This window comes from Plectropomus leopardus, chromosome 14, assembly GCF_008729295.1.
Source record: "Plectropomus leopardus isolate mb chromosome 14, YSFRI_Pleo_2.0, whole genome shotgun sequence".
NCBI classification, from domain to species: Eukaryota; Metazoa; Chordata; class Actinopteri; order Perciformes; family Serranidae; genus Plectropomus; species Plectropomus leopardus.
In genome coordinates, this window is record NC_056476.1 from 30,256,870 (window position 1) to 30,280,267 (window position 23,398).

Here is a 23,398-nt window from a genome sequence, read left to right on the forward strand (position 1 = left end):
CGATACTTCCGTCTATTTAATACTTCTGTCTATTTATCTCGCGGGGTGGTCACATGAGCCAGCTGACCAATTGTTATGGTGACGTCATACGGTCACGAGGGTCGGTGCGACCAACCGCGTCTGATTAGTATGCCGTGGTAGTTCAGCCTGGGTAGGAGCAGTGGGGAGGCTGCACACGCCACAAGCTACAGGTCTGTACAAACGCGATTTCGGTATTTTACGCACTTGAATAACAGTTGGCATTACATGGGGCATTTGTCTTAACTTGTAGGAGTTCCCTACCGCGCTTATACCCGTGACGAATGAGTGTGTGAAGCACAAACTGGACCGGGTGAGTCAATTGTTTGTTATATGCTAATGTTAGCTTAGCCGACGCCATTCATTCTAATGACGCGGTTAGCTTGGTTTGATTGACTGACAATGTGCCTGGTTTTCTTAAAATGTAAAACACATATGATGGAATGATGAATGAATGTCATGGAAATATATATTGCTGTACCCAGATGAAGCCACTACACTGGCGAGGAAAACAAAAGAACCAACCAGGGCTGGGGCTTACCACGGTGGCAGGGAACTCAAAAGAGGAGAAATCCAAACCATAAACCACAGTGCACTGCAACAGAAACTGTTTGACAAACACCACCACCAGGGGAGGGGCTGCCACTTGACAGGGCCATCAGCACCTGTTGTAAATGAGAGAAAGAAAATTATTTCCTGTGAGCAGCTGACATTGTGTTAATTTACCTAAGGGAGCTCCACATGGCCAATGCTAAGGGCTACCTGACTACCACGTGGGTATGAGCTCAAAATGGACATTTATCTGAGGGCAATCAGAATAGGGCTAATATGGACAATGTTGTCTAATTTTGAAACTGTCAAATACTGCCACTTGTTCAGCATAGGATCCTGACGCCAGAAGTCAACATATGCAATTTGCACAATATGCCCCTGTATAGCATCGGCTGATAATGTGTGAATGGGTCCCACAAATAACCGACTTTCATGCTGGAGTCCGGAGTTTGCTTCTTGTGTGGATGTGAGTCTTTCTGCACCTTACCATGTGCCTCTTTTGCCTAAACCTAACCATCCTTGACTCTGGTGCTTAATCCTAACCATCGTGACAGTCTGCATTGGTTGCCATTTGCTGTTGTGTAAACATGAGGATCATGCTGCTTCATCCCACCACGTGTGTTGGCATCATCGTAACGACATCTCGGAGAGTAAACAGCTGATGCAGAAGTATACCAAAAATGTCATGAGTCGAAACTGAAGGTCACTGACAGAGCAACACCATGTGACAGTTGGGATGAGAATGTGTTGTGGTTTAGGCTGCCAGACAGCCAGATGGCACCTGACACATCAGCAGATGCAGGGTGTCACTTGAGAACACAGCCAGACGGAACCTGACGTGGCTACATGATGTGCCACAGAGTGGCATCAGGTTGAAACACTGTTTGTGATGATGTAATGTAAGGAGCATGAGGGCGCCTAAAGAAGGATCCAACAAACCCTAGATCTTCATGCGGGAGTCCAGTGTTCACTTCACATCTGAATGTGATTTATTTTTTTTCTACACCTTACAATGTGCCTTCTTTGGCTAATCCTAACCGTCCGTGCCAACGTGTGTTTGTTGACATCCCAGTGTTAGTTGCCATGTCCTATTGTTGTCTAAACATGACCATGTGCAGCGTCATCCCACCATGTGCTTTTGTTGACATCATGGTAGCAGCATCCTGGAACTTAAAGAGCAGACACAGAAGGATACCTAAAATATAATAAATAGATGCAGAAGTCTACTGCAGAGCACTTACCTGTGACAACTTGGGATGAAAAAGTGTTGCTCAAACACACACACATACACACACACAAAAACTTTTCTTAAACCGCTCATTGCCTTCCTCCAATGTTTTTGAGAGAACTAATTTGCCCAGGTTTCAAAGGGTTATGGCCTGGAAAAGTAGTGGCTCTGAGGGTATTAAGCTCAACAGTTTCTCACTGGAGATGACGTTTGGCATTTCACCCCTCCCCTTGATGGCTTTCAGGATATCTGGATCAGTGTGGTCAACAGTCTCGTGGTTTTGTGCCATGGAGTAAAGAGGGTCGGGGGTTCGGATGGTGTTTTTGTCTTCAGCCAGTCTCTCCTGCAGCCAGCATTCTGTGTGGCTAAAAGTAACTCAGTTTTCCATAAAGACCTCTAATCCACCTGATGGTAAATGTGAGCCCCGTGATACAAACAATATATAATACTCTCTCTCTCACACACACACACACACACACACACACACAGCAACAATACATTTATAGCTCTGTGTCTGAGATGTAATTAATTCAAGAACCAATAGCGGCGGATATGAACACACCTGCCCTCTTTCGTTGTCATTCTGTATTCATGGCAGCAGCTTCACAGTATCACACAGATTTCAGCTGCTAAAGAGCAGAGCTGCTGTTTACAGTTTCTACCATATATTCCCCCTGCTCTTTACTTATTCATCACACCAAAGAAAAGCAAGTTTCCTCAGTTGGATACATGCTCAACAGCAGTTTTTTCTTGTCCTGGGTTAACACTGATCATACGGGTGTGATTTAACTGCTAAAAATCCTTAAAGAGAATTACAGCCTTGCAAGTGACAACAAGTATTTAAAATAAAACAGATGAGCCATCATTAAAGAAATCATCATTAGAATAAATTGTGTATACGAGCATGAAGCCAAAAGCCACCTTCCACGCCCACCCGGAGCACGGCTGGACGGCATCATATGAGAATACACTTTTTTTTTTTTTAAGATTATTTTTTGGGCTTTTATTGTCTTTAATTGATCATGAAAGGGGTAGAGAGAGAGAGGGGGAGACATGCGGCAAAGGGCCGAGGCCGGACACAAAGCGGCCGCTGCGGCGAGGACACAGCCTCTGCACATGGGGAGCCGCTCTATCCACTGAGCCACCAGGCGCCCCGAGAATACACTTTCGTTGGGTGGGAGGGTGTGTGAGACGAGGTGGATGGGTCCAGTGCTTAAAGAAGGAGGTCCCAGAACAAAAAAAAGGGGGATGTTCCGGCAAGGAACAAGCAGCTAAATGACATATGTCTATCTGTACCTCCATCCTGTTTCAGTACTACGGACAGCGCTGCACCAACACTCCTGAGTGTCAATAATCAACACAGATGCAGCAGAGACCAACAAAAGGAATTCTTTCCTACTTTCAGGCTTATTTGTCTAAAACAGCTGTTAAAACATGCACAGAGCCCTCTGCCTCCTCTCCCCTGCTGGTTTCTACATTCCCGTGTCTCAAACAGCTCTGTGTCCTTTTGCGACCATCGCACCACGGTCTCCACACTGTTGATCCGCCAAAATGACTTTGGCCTGCAAGTGTCCGACTGACCAGTTACTTGGAACAAATTCAACAAACCCTTCAAATCATATCAGCTCACATGAGGTGCACAAATCTCCCAAACTCTGCACTCTGCGTGACCTGAAAGTGCCATCTCTCTCTCTCTCTGTAATATGATTTAAAATGCATCTAAATTAGGCAAACAAGGGATTTTTGTGTCTGTGAAGGTTCTTAGTCATCCAGGTCATGGTAGACTGAGGTTTCTCTAAAGTGGCATCTGGACTTGTCCTAGTCCTGACCTGAAGAATTGGCTCTCCTGTGTTGCGCCATGCGTTTATGGAAGGGTTGTTTGGTTTCTCCAATGTACAGATCCTTGCATTCTTTGTTGCATTTTTGGCGTAGACCACACTACTCTGTTTGTGCCTGGGCATCCTGTCTTTGGGATGAAACAGTTTCTGTTTTAAGGTGTTGGAGGGCTTGAAGTAAACCGGGATGTTGTGTTTATGGAAGATACTCCTTAGTCTGGAGTTCGCTTTTTGTGTGTGTGTGTGTGTGTGTTTTTTCTCCGACACCTTTCCTATGTGCCTCATTTGCCTAAACCTAACCATTGTGGCGGGCCACACTGTTGTGTAACCACAAGGATCATGCTGCTTCATCCCACCATGTGCATTTGGCTTACCATAACATCACCATAACTTCATCTCGGAGTGTAAACAGCTGACGCACAAGGATACGTTAAACGTCATGAGTAGACACTGAAGGTCACTGACAGTGTGGCACCATGTGATGAATTGGGATGAGAACATGTTGGTACGTGACCATGGATATAAAGGGTCCTTTGGAGTGTCCAAAATGCATTGTTTTGGAAACGTCTAGAAAAAGTCTTAGAAAAACATGTTAAATAGTAATGGTTCTATTGTGTTTTCCAGCTAAATCCCATGTATGTGCATATACTTTAAATCGTTTAGAAACAACTTTCAGTGTATTTCAGGTATGCTTTGGATGCGCATTTTGGGGCAATTTTAAAGCAGCAGTAAGAGATTACCCCATGACAAAGACATACATGAGGCCTACATGTAGATGAAAAACAGTCCCACCATTGGAATCAAATGTTAAGATCAGGCAGAAATGACAGATGCTGCTCATTCTGCTGTAGATCTGACTTCCCGATAAGTATGCTCAACAGATCTGAAAGCCTTCTTGTCCATAAATGAGACTCTATCTGTCTGTGTCTATTAAGCTGTGAGTCATCCACGGCACTCACAAGACAAGTCGGTGATTGCAGTCAAGGCCATGAAGAGAGGCTCCAAGCTGCATCTTATTTATTCACAGCAGCAGCATGAAGGTGTAAGAGATCTGACAGGCTGGGAACAACTCTCATATGCGTGAATTATATTCTAATTTCGCTGCCACCACTTGCCTTGATTATATCTCCTCTTACTGCAGAGGCGGAATTAAACTCCATCAGCTGGAGAGCGCTGATGCAATCTGAGTGGAATGACATGTCAGTGTGCTCGCCACCGTATCCACCGCTCTCTCTATTGATCTTGGCATTTCTGATCTGCAGGACAAATTGATATGATTAAAACATGATGTAGCTTTGACACTAACACTTAAGTGGTACATGAGGCTGGCATGCAGTGGCACATTGTTCAGTGAGTGTGTGGCATGCAACGCCTCCAGACAGAGCTTTAATTTAGTCATTTCAGTTCATTTTGAGGTGTTGGTAGCAGGCACATGACCGCTGCAGGGGATGAAACTATGAACTGATTATATTTGGAAGTGACCAGACATGTTATCAGTGTGTCCTAAAACTGAGAAGAACAGCTTTAGAAAGATGCTGATTTAACTGTGCGACCATTTTGGAGATAGTTTGCAGTGCTGTTGAACTGCGTTGTGTCACACTTGTTTTGTCCAGCCAATTTCCAGCAATGCAAGTAGGCAACACCTTGTCATTATGAATTCATAAAATTGCCCAACTTCATGCTTTTGGCATAAGAACATTACGGGTGGCGTCACTTGAGAATGCAGCTGGATGGAACCTGTAGCTTGCACATGACGTGCCAAAACGGCGTCAGGTTGAAACGCTGCCAGTAACAATATGACATAACAGCCTGTTCCAAATAATAATAATAATGTAATACCAAACTCATCAAATCATGCCACTCTGTGTGTTACACTAAAAGCCACCTTCCACGTCCACATGCAACACACACGGACTGCATCAGATGACAACATGGTCAGACAGATCTGGTGGCATTGTTATTGTATGCTGATGAATGTCCAAAAGGGAGCAGGTGCATCCACATGCAACTTGCACGGATGCCGTCACTTGAGAACACAGCAGGACAAAACCGGAAATACGTTGTCATACGCTGACAGCCAGATGGCAGAGGGCTCGTCCACATGCAGCACGCTTGGGCGGCGTCATTTGACAACACAGCCGGAAAAAATCCATTGCGTATGCCTGAAATGCTTAAGGACAGCTTCAGGAAATAATGCTGCCGGTAACCATGTAACATAAGGAGCGTCTGTACAGTTTTAGGGTGGGCAAGTGGGAGGGAAGGTGGATGAGTCCCACAAACAATTGACTTTAGTGCAGGAGTTTGGAGCTCTTTTCGTGTGTGTGTGTGTGTGTGTGTGTGTGTTTTTAACATTTTACCATTTACTTCTTTTTCCTAAACTTCACCATCTGTGATTTTGTTGCCTAATAATTCCAACCATCATGACAGTCCGCACTGTTGTGTGAACATAGGGATCATGCTGCTTGGTCAGTATCTTGGGGCGTAAACAGCTGACGCAGAAGGAAGCCTAAAATGTCATAAGTGGACAGCAAGATCATGGATAGAAGGAGCATGAGTGTGCACACACAGGGTTCTTCCAACCAGGACAAAATATCACAGATTCATGTGCGCCTGTGACACCTTGCTGTATGTGCTGTGGCTGATACTGTGTTTGTACTATGTTTGGACTGTGTACTGTTCTATGACAGTTTGTGACCACACTGCAAAAAAAGTTTCCTGCTGGTAACTAAAAATATTCATTTTCTTTAATTTACATTAATTTAATGCCACAATCAGACCACAGTCCCCAGGTGTTAAACATGAAGATGCATATTTTAGCAGAATTTGACATGGATATTCATACTCACCAGATTCTGACCCTACTTTCAACAATGATGAACCCAAAAGGGCTTTGTTTCAGTAATCCATGACATATTACTGGAACACAACAAGCAGCTTACTGTGCTGAGCCCTCAGAAGGCCCATGCTGTGAAGCTCTTCATGCTGCATTACAGAAACACATACTACAGACCCCCCACTGCTGCTGGAATCATCTCAATATCATGGATATTTCACAAGGCTATGCTATGCCAGGCAGGGACAAATAGTGTCAGGCAAGAACATAGGTGAGATGCATTAAATCAAAGAAATTTGCTGCAGAACATAATGAAGATGTAAAAATGTGAGTGAAACTGCAGTTTTCATCTTTACAACTTTATTAGGAATAAATAATCTTGCAGAGCTCTTTGCTTGGCTGGCAATTTTTTTTTTTTTTGTACCAATTGATCACCAGAACAACCCAAAGCAGATGGTAGGAGTAAGGTTTTTTCGTTTTCTTTTTTAGGTAACAAATGTGTACATCAAAGAAAATTTGATATTGTTGAATTATATTGTACTAATTACTGATTTTATTATATTGTATATTATATGGCATTTAATACTTATAATCATTTAAAATATAAACTTGCCATATGTAACTTACTATTCCTGATTTATGTCACTGATCTTTCTGTTGTGTCTTCCAAATGACTTCCAATACTTTTTGCTGATGATACCAGTCTGATTTTGACTCATAAAGATTTCGATTAGCTAATGAATGAAGATAATTCTGGTATAAATTCATTTTTGGAATGGTTCCAAACAAATAAGTTAACATTAAATAATATTAAAAAAAAGTCAAATTTTTATTGTGTTTACAGGTAAAAAATAAAAGCCCAAACAGATGTGGGGTGGGGCTTTTAATAAGTGGGAATGAGATAATCCAGGTTTCATCTACTAAATTTCCTGGAGTCTTGTCCTGGAAAAAACACATTCTACAAGTTAACAATAAAGTTATGATTTAGTATTTTGTACCCTACAGTCTAATTATGTGCACATGCACACATGCATGTACGCACACAGACTCACACATGCACACACACTTACAATTTGTCTTGATCTTTTTGTTGTTTATTGCTGATCCCATTGTATAATGCTTGTATTAAAGTTTTGTCATTTATTGTATTACCCTCAGTGAGGCATTTCTATAAGCCCATTTGGGTCTCTAACCTCTCCAGCACCTGTTTTCTGATATTGTTTTAGTGGTGCAAATAAATAAATGAAATGAATACAATGAATACAAATACAAATTTAGGCAGCTTTTTATTCATTTATGCACATTAGATGTAATTCATGGCTTCAATTTCAGATAAACGTTTCCAGGTTTTGGTGAATTTGCACACGAGTGTATGGACAGGGCCACAACACACCCTTTATCTCAGCTGGTAGGAGAACACAGGCAACAACTTGGGTTAAACATTACGGTGGCAGAAGATATAGGTAATGTCTGATAACATAATGTCATTATGAGACTGCAGTATGGGCTGTTTTCGGTTATAACTAATAGCTTGCAGATATTGGGAAGGGTTCGATGCAACACGTTAATATCAATGCACATGTATTTAGGTGCAGCTTAGTACTGAGCTAAAGGTCTTCCCTTTCCACTGGGGACCCTTTATTATCACCTGAAGGCAGGAGGTATCTGTTCCATATGCAGTCTCTAACTGGAGTGATGTTGCACACTATTGAACCACTATTACCACTAGTTACATTTTGTGCAATCAGCATCAGAATTATAAAATAAGCACAAACTCCATGTGCTTACATGCACAACAAATTTGAGATTAAATAATTAACATGAAATGAGAGATCAGAATGTTGGTTTTACTTGCTAGTGTATGATTCACAGTTTTAGAACATAGCACTATTTGTTTCAGTCTCTACTATTTTTAAGTCTGCAAAAGTATTCAAACTGATTAACAAAGTGTATTAATGTCAGTATATTAAGTAGTACTTAATATTTGTGTCCAATACCCCTTGCAACTTTACTGCTCTAAAGAGATACCACTACAGGTCAGTAAGAAATCTAAAAATATAAAGAAGACAGTTTGCTGTTACTGTGTTGTGTTTCTGCTTTGATGTGCCTTCCATCTGCTTCGCTTGGTAGTCCTCCTGTGTATTACTCTTGTAATCGCACTAATTATTTGAAAGTTTATCTCACGTAGCCCTGGAGATTTCTGAATTATTTGGATGATCGTTGTTGATCATTAGAAATGTATTTCACTCCTCTGCACTGCATGCATTTGTAGATTACCTCTTGGAGAAGCAGCTTTGGAAAAATAGGTAAAGAAAACACATCACTTTGGTAAGTGGGTATAGAGGATGGCTTTCTTTTCAAATAGTTTTGGATATCTGTGACATAAAACATGTAAAAGAAAGAGAAAACCATATTCAGCCCCAAAGTTTAATTAGAGTCATAGTAAGCAGCACAAATCAAGACAGGACCCAAATGCAGATGACAGGACAGGCAGGTAGATGCAAAACAAATCTGCTATTTACAAGGGTGGACCAAAGTGATAAGACAGAGGCAAGCCAGGGTCTTGGCTGAGGGGAACGGCTTGGCAGAGGAAATCCAGGAATGAGAGCTGGTTGGTGGGCTTGGCACACTGGTGAGGCGAGTAAGCAGACTGGTGTTCTTGGAGATAAGGAGAACAGGTGTGAGTCACAAGCATGCAGACAGGCAAACAAACTGACCAGCAGCAGGCAGAAAGGCAAGCTAAAGTGTTTGACGAGCTGGCACGCAGCAAACCGCGATGGCACAACAATCCAGTAAGGACTGGCAGTAGGTGCAGTGTGCTTGAAATGGAGTGGAGATGGCTTGATTGGCAGACGGGTGTGGTGATTACAGATGACGAGCAGGTGCACATTGAACGAGACTGAGACAACAAGCGGGCTGGACCAGGAGGTCAACAACAGTAAGGATGATCGTCTTACCTTCCGCGGCAAGAAGACCAGAGATAAAATTTGAGAGCTGAGACCAGAGGCAATGAAGCATTGCTAGAGGTTGCAGCAGACTGGCACTGAGCTTGGTAAAAGGCCTACTTGAGGCACAAGCATGACAAGCAGAAACACATGACTTGTCCTTGGCCACAACCATCCCCAGTGTTCATGTTACAACAGGATGAAAGGACAGGTGAGATAAATGATCCCACTGAAGAACACACAACCTAATGGCATCAGGGACAAACAAGCGCTTTGAGTCAGCTATGTGGCCTTCACTTCCCCCTCAATCTCCCAAGTGATGGTTGAAACACATAAGGACAGGACTATGGTGTAAGGGAAGGAAGTGGACACACACTTACACAGAAGGACAAGGCATGCGTGTCAAATCATCACTGGCAACATACCAAACCCCAAATTGATCCCCACGGCTGTGCCGTCAGTGTTTTAGTGTGTGTGAGTGGTAGTTGGCACCTTGTGTGGTAGCCTCGGCCTCCTGTGTATGAATGTGTGTGCTACTGGCTGAATGTGGCATTTAAAGTCCTTGAGCCCTTGCAGCGTTGTTCAGGGGGCATGGGAGTTTACCCATCCAGTGACTTATATTTTGTGAACTTGGGGAACACTTGTGACCATGTCTCCTGTCTGGTCCTGATATAACCAAAGTAAGAGCTGTGTCTGCACTCGGCACAAAGTCAAGCATGTTCTTGATAGGTGTTTGCTTCCCACAGGGTTGTCCCTTGTCACTGATTCTGTTGTGATATTCATGGACAAGATCCAAAGGCACAGCTGGGGGAGGATAGTGCCCAGTTTTGGGACCCCAGAATTGCATCTCTGCTGTTTGCAGACGATGTGGTTCTAATAGCATCATTGCAAATCTGATCTTCAGCCCACACTGGAGCAATTTACAGGGGATGAATTACTCCCGCTGGGTATGGACAGTGTTACTGACCCAGGCATATGGACAGAGTTAGTGTCCCAGGCAAAAGAGTTTAAGTATCTGAGGGTCTTGATCACAAGGGAGGGTAAATTGGAGCATGAAATGGACAGGTAAATTGATGTGGCATCAGCAGTAATTTTTTGTTTTTTGTAAAAGCCTATTGTGGTTAAGACGTAGCTGAGCCAGAAGGCAAAGCTTTCAATTTACCAGCTAATTTACAATACATTCCAACCCTAACTTCAGCTCGATGGTGACCGCAAGAATGACACTGTGGAGACACGCAGCCAAAATGAGTTTCCTTCGGAGATTGCTGTGATAACCCTTAGAGACGGTGGAGTGAGGAGCTTAGACATCAGGAAAGAGCTCAGAGTAGAGCAACTGTTCCTTCATGTCAAAAGAAGCCTGTTGAGGTGGTTTGAACATCTGATCCGGAGACTTTCTTTTCACCTTCTTTTGACACATTCACCTTGAAGAGACTCTGTGGTAGACCCAAAGTATGCTGGAGAGATAATTTGTCCCATCTGGCATGGGAACATTTTGGGATTCTGGAGGAGCAGGAAAATGTGCCAGTCTTAATCTTTCTGAAATATCAGCCCTTGCAAACACTGCATTTAATTCTAATGGAGATCCCCAATTTTATTACAATAGTAAAATTATTGGATTGAATTTTGGGAAATGAATGGAAAACAACAAAATGTCCCCAGCCCCAAAGCTAAGTGGATGGATGGATGGATGGATCGACAGATAGATGAAGGGACAGACGGACTGGTGGATGGATGTAGACTGACAATACGTCAGTGTATTGCAGGGTGAAGTAGCCCTTTAATAGCCCCGAGTGTTTCCCTCCACACTCTAATTTCTAATAACAGTCTACACCAGTGTTTCAATCACTGCTTTTTAATTTGCTTCCCAGATTTGCCAATCCATTCTGCCACAGACAATAATATATCCCCCTCTCAGTCTCTAATAGTCAGTGCCAGTGGAAACGATCTGACGAGACAATTAGAGAGAGAGCGCAGACCGGTTTCAGTCGTGTGTTGTTGTGCAGGATTAGTAATGAGGAAAGTGGCAGGACGATAATTTGACAGGGGATAAACTTTGAGCCACTCAGCTCCTCTCCTCGGCTCTCCGTGACAGTTTTGTTAAGTTCCAGTAATTAATTTGTCATTGTTTATTTGTGAAACTAAAGGGCCAATCCTATTCAGCAATCCACTCAGCACACGCATGAGTGTTGGAAATGTTATTACAGTAGAACCTCATTCATCTGAACCCTAAGAGGATGAAGGTCAATTGGAAATTTCAGTGCATTTTCTCCATTGGCTGGAGATGCAGATGGAGACTTTCAGCTATAAACAATGCTGACAGAAGTGATTTTCACAAACCACTCAGTCACAGTGCTAATTATGTGTTATATATTTTCAGCAGCACGGTGGTGTCGTGGTTAGCACTGCCGCCTTACAGCATGAGGGTCCCCAGTTCAATCCTGGGTTGGAACGTTGGTTGGTCCGTGGTCCCTTCTGTGCAGAGTTTGCATGTTCTCTGCATGCCTGCGTGGGTTCTTTCCAGGTTCTGCAGCTTCCTCTCACATTCCAAAGACATGCAGTTCAGGTTAATTGGTGACTCTAAATTGCCCTTAGGTGTGACTGTGAGTGTGAAAGGTTGTCTGTTTATATGTGTTGGCCCTGCGATAGACTGGTGACCTGTCCAGGGTGCACCCCACCCCGCGCCCAATGACAGCTGAGTTCTGAGGTTGCTTCCCATGTGGTTTTGTGCGTGTGTGTTTTTTATCTCTACACTTTACCATGTGCCTCTTTTGCCTAAAGCTAACCATCCATTACTTTGTTTTCTAATCCCAACCACTGTGATGGTCCATGCTGCTGTGTGAACACTGGGACCATGCAGCTTCTTCATCCCACCACACGCGCAGTTTGTTGACATCACCGTAATGGCCAGCGTGCTCCCACCACGTGCAGTTGTTGGTATCACTGTAACAGCATCCCAAAGCATAAACAGCTGCACAAGGCTACCTAAAATGTCACAAGTAAACACAGAAGGTCACTGACAGAGCGACACCTAGTGAAGAGTTTGGATTGAGAACTTTTTGCCCAAACAGGTTAGGTTGCTTCTTGTAATGTATTGGAGTCCCCACTTTTCCATATAATAGAAAACCTATTGTTAGGAATAAACTTTTACACTTAAGTAGGTATTATCCTGCATGTTGAAAGAAAGGCCTAAGGGGATTCCAGCAATTTGGAGAACAAGCCATGAATATGTGTAACTGTTTTTAGACAGAGGATATTGTGGTCATGTTGTCAAGAACATATTGGATAAAGTAAAAAAAAAAAAAACAAAGACAGAAACATTTTATTACCACCTTAACCTCAACCTAAGAGGGACTCAAAAATTGTATGTGCTGCTACTTTTTCCCTGTTACCCAGTGATACTATGAGTGTCAAAATACACTGGCATATAACCTACAAGGTTGTAATATTGCAGGCTACGATGGTAGATGTTTGCTTCCCATTTGAATATGATGTCTTTTTCTACACTTAACATGTGCCTCTTAGTCCTAAACCTACTGATGCTGCAGTGCTGTTGTTGCCAAAACACAACCACGTGTCACGTTATCCCACCATGTGCATTCACTGACATCAGCAGCATCCCAGAGCATAAATAACAAATGTAGTAGTATACCTAACCCGTAATATGTAGAGACGAAAATCCACTGACAAAACTGAAACAGGTGACAACTTGGGAAGAGAACATGTTGCTATATCCTGTACATATGGACAATTGACTATAAAGCTGACTTTGTGTTAAGTGAGCAATAAACTCAGCCTCCACCATGTTTGGTCTTTGCTGTTATCTGTTTTTGTTGCTAGCTTTTGATTGTTTTGTTTTAATACATTTTATTTTGTTGTTGTTATTTTATTTATTTTTTGGAACGGAAAGACTGAAATAAAGAAAATTTACACCAAAGTACACCAACATTTCCAATTCCCCGCAAAAGTTCTTGTGGACAAAGTCTTATAGAAGTTGCTTTCATACTGCAAGCTTTTGTTCTTTTGACTTGTTCAAACTGTCTTTTGTTTCATTTGAATCTCTCAATCCTCTTACGAAATACATAAAGTTAAACACGATACTCACAAACACACAAACAGACAAACATTTAAGGTGGCATATCTCTGATTATACTTCATGATAATAAGTACACAAATAAGAAAGTGCTATCAAGCAAGCTATGAGCTATCAGCCAGAGCCAAATAAGTCAGAGGCAGAATACATCAGTACAACAAATGAGCAAAAAGAAGTGTAAAGCACAGCTACCAACCAAGGAGTCCACATGCTGAAATCCAAACTGGCTCAAAAAATGCAAAACAGACAATAATGTAAAGAATCCTAATCTGAAACACTGAGAAAGTCAGATGGATGTCAATGAAAGCTGAAATAGCCTGCAGGCAGTCGACCCAGCGGGAAAAATGTCCCAGGTCTGTAGTCTCTCTACACGGACATCAGGAGGGGAAAAAAAGGGTGATAAAAAGTTCACCACTCTTTCAGTGCTGTTTTTTTTTTAATTAATTTTAATTTAATTACAGATTCTGGGCACTCCTGGAATTAGTATTCATTTTCATCACAGGATGTGTAAGAAGAATGGCTCTGGGAGACAATTAGTTCCAACATGCAAAGTTTTAATTAGTTGACTCAGGCCTTAGCCCAGTAATGCTCCTTCAAGCCCAATCGCAGTGTTGACTGCTTTCTCTGCATGAGTGAGGCTGTGAGGGTTAGACTGATATCTTCAGGTGCTAAGATATCTGGGTGATACTGGGTGATATCATATCAGCCAGTCCTCACACAACTCTGGTATGAAGCTCTAAATGGTAATATGGCTGGTATTTTGTTGGAATGTAACATAATAAAGAGAGATTCCCTTTTTTAACCCCTAGAGCCCACTTTAATATACACTTTACTTTACGTGTATTGCTCTGTGCACAAAAAATGCTTTTCAAAATCAAGCTTTAAAAAATTGCACACTAATATGAATTTTTACTTTCACTGACTTCATTTTTAACCATCAGTCCAAATCATAAATATCAAATATTCATTAATTTTCAGAATTTTAACCCTTTAAATGTCTTTTTTTTCCTCCCATGACACCACTATGTTATAGGCGAAAAAAACTTTTTTTTTTTTTTATCATACTATATGTAAAGTCTTTTATTTTATTTCATTTTATTTTAGTTCTTTTTATCACAGTCTGGGACATTTCAATGATTTGCAGTAACATTGATTGATCATTGATTCTCCTTATGCTAAATATGGTGAAAATGACATAATTATGTGGAAAATAGTAAGAATGAGAAATTCCAATGCAAAAGCTCAGAATGACACCCAGAAATAATACATGCGTAATGCATGTTTTCATGCTTTGATGGCTGTGGGATCAAAAATTGTAGTTTGAATGGGTTTCAATTGAGCATTTTTTTGCACTTAACAATGTGAATGTATTTTTCTTTTCACACAGTATGTTTTAGAATTATTGTTGGAGCCATAGGCATTTCTAGCCCGTTTTGGGCTCAAGCACCCCCAAATTGAATCAAAGCACTCCCAAGATTTTTTTTAACCCATATACAGTACATGATTGAAACGTATCATTTTAACAACAAAAATTCAGCAGCACCCCCCTTGCCTCGAAAATGGTTTGATCCACCCCATCCCCCTCACCTTTTCCTTTCTCCTGCTCTGAGCGCAGCACTCAATATGCACAGAGCGATGCACTTTCAGTGTGTGTGAGATCCCGTGGAAGTACCTGGCTGAAACCAGGATATGTGACACATTTCTTTACTTCTACCTTTCAATAATAACACATTATTATCATCACCACCAGTTCTCATGTTTGGTGCACTGAATCGTAGATCACTGTTTATGTTGTTACTGTAATACTCAATGTATGAAGCAACGTAGAAAAAAGGTAACGGGATCTCAGAGACTGCTCTGGACACATCTTCACAGAGACATGGTTAAACCCCTAACATCCTGGATAAAGGTATTACACTGGATGAACTGATCTTGTGGGAGACATTTGGACACAAGACTCTGATGCAAATTTAAAAAATGTACTGCAGGAATTGAATGATGCCATCAGCAGCAACATGACAGAAGAACCAGATGGAATCTTCAAAGTAGCTGCTGATTTTAATCAACTCCCTCAACTCCAAAGATGTAGCAGGATCAAGGACAAAAGTAATTTCATTTTTTAAACTTGGTTTGAAAAATGACCAATAAATCTACTTTCTACCTTCTATACAAAGGTTAATAGATTCAACTGATGTGTTTGTTATTCACATTTCCCTTATTTTTATTTGATAAAGGGCTTTGGAATTTAAAATTGCATCATTGGCCCATGTACTTATTTTAACCAAAAACATTATGGTTTTCCTCCATGCAGGCGGTAGTCAATTCTATTCTCAGGATATCTCAACAACTCCAAAGCACTTCCTTCAAACATCCACAAACATTTCCTAACCCGAAGCATAATGCCTTTCTAACATAAACTGAACCACATATGGACACAGGCTGCTAACTCCAAGCAAAGAAACGTAGCCTCTCACTTCAACCACTTTCCATCAACCTCTGTACAGTACAGTGAAGCTGTCCATATGTCCATCTGTCTATAAAAAGAATACAGCACTAGGAAGGCTCCTATGATTAAACAGAGAGAAAATGCTTGGCAAACCATAGTGGACGGATTGAATGTGTAAGTGGTGCATACGTTACTTTAGTAAGTAAGTAGTGAAACAGTCTGTGTTTTTAACTTTTACATGGACGGTCCTAGGATCGAGTCCAACATTTCTCAAAGTGGCCACGTATGAAATATTATACTTTCTTTTCCTGTTACTGTTAAAAACAGCAGGACTGAAGCGTTGAACTCATCATTCAAGGAGATACTCGTAATTATTACAAAGTATCAGTTGGACACTGTTAAAAGGTAGAAGTGGAGCAGTGGAGGAAATCAGTGTTCTGTGAAAATGCCATGAAGACTAGGCTAATAAGTAACTCTCACAAAGGTGACTGTCAAGGAGACGTTTTTATCCAAAGAAATGTGGGCCAATTCCACAGCACTCATCCACAATGCAAGAATATGTACTACAACTACATGTGCAAAAATCTGTATCTGCCTATCTACAATTAATGTTTAAATTGAACAAACATAACGGAACAAAAGAAGACCTAGCAACAAGTGAAGATTAAATACAAGAACATTTTGCAAGCTGTTAAGTGTCTTGATTTCAAGACCAAACACACTCTTCTGATGGAAGAGGTAAATGGTGCCTTTATTCAAATTTCCAGAATCTCCTACTACATATAAAAACATGCCACTTGCCAAAAACCTTAGTGCTATGCAAACCATCTGTGGGATGGTGAGGGCGTGGCTCTGTCCGGTGCTGAATTTTGTTACCCAACAGTCTACACAAGTATCTTAGCCGTACCTTTCTCATTGGAAAGCTCTTCTTACTACTAATGCTTCCACATCCATTATGTAATCCAAAAAAGGGCATGCCATTGTTATGGATGAAACACATGGGTGAATGCGACCTTATATAGGCATAGACAAGTACCATCATTCCTGACTTTATGGAAACCACCTTTGCTGCCTGGTTAGATATTTAGAAAAATATGTCTGCATTATGGAGTGTATAAGGAAATTTAGTGCTGCAGCTAATGTATTTTGCTTTCATGTGGATATCCCAGGTTTGCATCTTGCCAACGGTGCTTCCACCGAGAGCAGCTGCCATCTTTAGTTAAATGGTGACAATGGGCTCCACTACCAGATTATATTGTAGAAATCTCTTTTAAAGCAGGCTAATAAGATGAATGCATATACATAGGCCAAGAGGACCATAGAGTGATAAAATAACTTATTTTTTTCCCATAGGGGTGACAGCTGACAGAATAAATGTGGCACCAGGATTTAACAAGCCTGGCTGTTAGCCTGGTCGGGAGCAGGCTAGCTGCACAGAATAAATCTCCATGGTAACTTATGTGCCTCTGCTTTTGTGCAACCGAGTTACAGCTAAATTCAGCCTGGGAAACCAGGCTTAATCTGCTATCTAGGTTTTGTGCAATAGCCCTCTGGGCTGAAAGGTTTAAATACTTGTGAAAGGTGTGTAAACGCAGCACAGGAAAAGCAATGATGGTTCAGGTTTCAAAGGTTTAAAAATGTAATTTTTGGTTTGCCATGCAGCTAAACTAAAAGTAAAAACATAAATAAATGTAGCATAACTTGCATTCCAAGATTCATCAGAGCATTTCATTTCTGTGTCCACCTGCCTGTGAGCTGTTTATAAAATGAAAGCAGGGCAGGATTTAGACCAGTCTGGCCTGAGGGTGCAGTGAGAACCATTAGGGGATTGTAGTGTTACAATCAGCACATATTGTTTGCTTGTTGGTGCAGGCATGTGCATATTTGTTGTTTTTTACCATCTTCCCTTCTTAACTTTTTTTGCAACATGGCCTTCAGGAGAAACATTATTTTTATGTGTGTATATTTCAAGGAAACATCTTCTAAATGTAATGACAATGAAATTCAATGTGCCTGAACTAAGTACTACCATACGCAGGCATTTATTTAATGTCTCCACTGCAATTCAAAAGTTTTTACAGAGATAGTAAACTATTAGTCACTTTATGCCCATCTACCCAGACTTTAAATTAACATTTCTAACTACAAACTCAACTATCATGACTTTTTTTGCTCATTAAATGTGCCCCGATCAGCCAGTCCAACATGTTCTCATCCCAAGTTGTCACATCCTGCTGCTTTGACAGTGGACTCCTGCATGTACATATTGCACTCTACGTATCCTTCTGCATCTGCTGTTGACGGTGCAGCATGGCGCTACCATGATGTCAACAAATATACATGGTGGGATGAAGCTGCATGTGGTTATGGCCAAAAAAAAAAAAAAAAAAAGGATCTGGCAACCAATAGCGGGACATCAACAAATGCACATGCTGGCACAGATGGTTAGAATTAGGGGAAGGAGGTACATTCAGATGCGAGGCGATCACATCCACATGACTTCCACATGATAGTCCAGGGGTTTGTTTGTTCCATCCCCCGCCCCTCCCGCCCTCTCAATGGGGACCTTCATGCTACGGTATATCATGTGGACACGACAGGTCCCATACGGATGCGTTCTCAAGTGACGCCAAACATTTGCGTATCATGCTGATGTGAAAAATGTACTTTTGGCATCGCAAAGGCAATGGTATTTGACAGCTTTGAAATAAAACATGCATGGTCATTTATGATTTATGAAGAACTTCAATTATGAGGTTATAGAGTATTGTAATTGCAAAGGCTTTTGACCAAAAGCCAACTGTCTTTATATCATTGCATTATATACTTTATTATTGAAGTTATGAGTCTCGCCCTGTATGATAAAAGATCTTTAAAAACATGAAATGTCCAAATATATTCATCTTAATGTGTCCTCATACGTTATGAGACAAGCTACAAATTAGCACCCCACGAATGACGTTATGGCCTTAACATAATGTTATGGAGATTAAGTTTAGGCAAGTAAAGTTACTGTGGGTAGGTTTAGGGAAAAGAAACATAGTGAGGATGTACCATAAAATGATTCAGCCCCTTCTACAATTGAACTTGTCAAATATGTCTGCTCTATCAGTGCTCTCTGTGTCAGAGTATGACGCCAAAAGCTACATTCCTCATCCACCTGGAATGTTGCTAAATGGTGTCAGCTGAGAACATGGCCGGACAGAAGTGATGGCATTGTTATTATACACCAAGAGACAGCCGGATGGCACCAGGTGTGTCGACAAGGTACACACGATTGGCGTCACTTGAGAATGTGGCTGAACAGAACCTGTTGCTGCGTCATCCCACCATGTGTATATGTTGACATTACGGTAACAGCATCCCGGAGTGTAAACAGCTAACATAGAAGGATACCTAAAACAGCAAAAGTAGACGCAGAAGGTCAAAGTTTAAAAGTAGACACGGAGGGTGACAGAGGGGCACCATGTGACAAGTTGGGGTGAGAACATTTTGAAGGATTCACAGTTCATTCCAAGTTCACACCGTTTTGAACACCAGTCTTCTGGGGGAAATTTCTGTGTTTTGTGACCAATTCACGAACCCACACTGCCTCTTTACAAGGCCACTTCCTTCTTTACTCCATCAGCGCATTGGTCACGTGATTGCAACCCCCTAAGATATGTGCTTCATGCATGAACATGTCTCATCAGTGCGTTGGACATGTTCACATTTTGGTTCATTTCTTTTTTTAAGGGAAACGTACAAGTGCTTCTCAAAAGTTGGCCTGTTGGACCAAAGTATCTACTTGTCACTACATTTTAATTATGTCTGTCTTAATGCAAGGGGTGCGTGTGCATTTATATGTAAAGCAGCTGTCTGGCCTTTCCTGCCTGCTGTCAGAGAGGTATCGTAATCACTAAAAGTTGGTGTGATTACTGGAGGCAAGGGCACTGACAACTGTGCTGTCTTAGGCAGAATTACAGCAGGGCTATCAATAACAGTTAGAGGCCAGCAGGCACAGGAGTCACCACAAACACAAGTCACTTTTACAAAGTTACAGCCTGGATACACTGATATCACACACCCTGCACTTGGACTGCTACGAGTTGGAATGATACTGATTTCAGCCGTTCAAGTTATAGGTAAACAACAGTGTCACAGTCTGCTGTGACTCTGTTTGTAAAGTGTGATTCACATGATCATGGTTTCCCTCAATGCAGTACTCAACCAAACTGCAGCTGCTAATGGGGATTTCATGAGTTTTGCAAATACTTAATCATAAAGTGAAGTACTGCACTATATAAGACTTTGATCTGATGCTGGTGCCATCTGAAAAGTCGCCAAATGACCAAAACAGTCAAGTCTTATTGAAAGAGGTAAAAGACAGCTAACAGCTTACTGTTAGTACCATAAAGGCCCTGACACACCAAGCCAACTGCCAGCTATTGGTCAAAGTTGAGACGTTGGTGAGTTGGTCCTCATCGCTGTGGTGTGTCCCACTCCTTGTCGATCCGAATCTTTATTGTTGCCTTGCTGATTCAACATGTTGAATCTGTGACAGCAGCCATGAGGCCTGTCTGTGAATAAAATCACTCTGATTTGCTGTATAGCTCAGCCAACCTGCTCTCATTCTGAACTCGTCAAATGATGCTGCTCTGTAAATGCTTTTGGCATATGAGTGTGATGCCAAAAGCCATTTTCTGCCTCCACATGCAAAGCGCATGGATGCATTAGATAATAACAGGTTTGGACAGAACCAGTGGCATTGCTCTCATACACTGACAGACAGCCTGATGGCAGCGACTGCGTCACTTGCCAATGTGGCTGGACTATCCTGGTTGCGTGCACCCGAAGGACAGCGTCAGGTAAAAACGCAGCTGGTAACCACGTAATATAACGAGTGCGAGTGCACTTATAGGGCAGGTGGGGAGATGGATGGGTCAAACAAACAACCAACTTTTATGCAGGAGTTTGGAGTTTGCTTTCCATGTGGATGCGTGTGTTTTTTTCTATGCCTTGCTTTGTGCCTCTTTTACCTAAACCTAACCATCCGCTGATGCACAAGGATACCTAAAACATCATCGGTTGATGCTGAAGGTCCTGACAGAGCAGCACCGTGTGACGAGTTGGAATGAAAACATGTTGGCTGAGTGCAAGTTAAAAAATCATAAACAAGGAGCTAAAGTCAAAAGGAAGTGAGGTTGAAACAAAGTTTTTTATATAAGGTAAGACAGTTTTCACTCTTATGGTTTCCCTTTTTGAATGATGAAAACAGATGACTGTCATCTGCTGGTAAAGAGGGGTATTTCCTCTGATGCTGGTGCAGAACACATGTTCTAATTGGCCATTAGTTTTATGTGTTAATGTATTGTTCTCTGATGTTGTCTTGGTGTGTTTGGTCCTTTAGTTTAATGTTGGTCAGTCTCAAGAACAAGATATATTTTGATTGTTTGTGGAAACAGTTTTACTTCTCAGGAGCATGATTACAGTCATGTGCAATCATGCTCCTGCAATTATGCAATCATTGCTTTGTGCATGAATGATGATAACCTCAGGGAGGAGTTTCAGGAGTGCTATTTTTTCCTCTTTTGGCATGAAGAAATTTTTTTTTTAACATTTCCACACAGGTGGACAGCATACATCTGAGTGTTCATCTGAGGAAATATGTAGCGAATTAAATAATAGTTGCTGAGTTGTCAAGCCATTGTTCCCACCACTCCATCCATCCATGCATCCATCCACCCACTCACCCACCCATTCATACATCCATGCTTTTCTTATCTTATATTATCTTGTGCATAAAGTTTGCCCTGGCTGCTTTGCCAGTTTTCACAGAACATAGACTTTGTCTATCTGATAAATCTGATTAACAAAATGGAAAAAAGCACTGCTGATTACATCTGAAAGATATTATTTGGAGAGCCATGAACAACATTTTTTCTGATATTTTTGTAAAATGATCTTGTCAAAAATATACAGTGCATCAGGGAGAGACAGGGAGGGGCTAAGGAGTCAAGGAGCTAAAGAGCTGAAAGAGAGAAGAAGGAAACAGACAACAATGACCAAGTTGGTCAAGTTGACTGACGACAATACAGCAAGCAGGACATGCACTTTTTATTTAAAAAGTAATGCAACACAATTTTTTTCATATCTTGCGTAATGAGCCACAAATTCATGTGAAACCCATGCCATTGACAAGGCTGCAATCATATGACCAATATGCTGATGGGAGCAAATGACAAAGTAGTCCCCATAAGGAGGGCAGGTTGGGGTGGATGGGTCACACAACACAGGATTTTCTAATACAGACTTTCACCCGTGTGAAACTAAGTGAACTTTGAGTCATTTTAAGGTGCTTTCTTTTCCTAAACCTAACCAGGTAACTCCGCATTTGGTCTGTTGCTTTACAATAAGTATGTAACATCATCCATGGGGCAGTAATTCCTTTGACATCATTCACACAGGAAACACTGGACTCCCGCATCAAAGGGAACAAAGCAAACAAAAAAAAAGGAAGTAAAAGTGTACAAAAGGAGTATTCAAAAATCTAACAAACAAAAATCTTTTTTATTTCTTTAAAAACAAAGAAACTAAATTTGATAACTAAATTAACAAATACAAAGTTCACCACCCTCCCTTCCAAATGGAAGATCACTGATCCCAATGCAGTGCAACTGCAAATAAACTCGTTTATTCAGTCTGCAATCCAACACAGCACTAACGCTGCCATGCTGACCAGCTCCAACATTTCACCTCTTCACTCCTTATATGCTGCCTGCTCCTAATGAGCAGATTAAGCTCAAGTGTGTTAAATCACTCTGCATGGTGAGGAGGAGGGCGGGTGGCACCTGGAAAAGCACACATAAAAAAGCAACCTCAGCACCTCCATCTTCCTTTTATTCTTATTACTGTGAACCTGCTATTTTTTTTTGTTTTTGTTTGTTTGCTTTATAAGATCACTACCTAGCTCGTAAATGTACTTTTTGATAGTTCTTTAGTTTTTTAATATATTTTTTTTCTGTTCTATATTTAGAACATCTAAGCAAATTCAATGATGTGAAAAACTGCTTGGCAACAAAGTTTATTCTGATTATTATAGTTATCTAGCTGATAACTCAATAACTAGCTGATGAATTAAAGAAGTCACTTTATTCTAGTTAAAATTTGATCAGATCATATCAGATAATTATTCAAGCAGATCAGTTTTATAAATTTGATTCAGGACCACGAAAAGCCTTTAAAAAAAGTCACATATGAACTTTTGGGTAAATATATGTATTAAACTGAACTCTGAATCAGATATATCAGAATATTGAAGGATGAGGGCCAACAGCTCCCCCCCCCCCCAAAAAAAAAAAAAAAAACAGGACTACTGATAGAACAGTCCATCAATCAAAAGCATAAATAAGATTAAATGCAGCATAAATAAGATTAAATGCAAATGTGGGCTAATATTGTCCTTATTCATA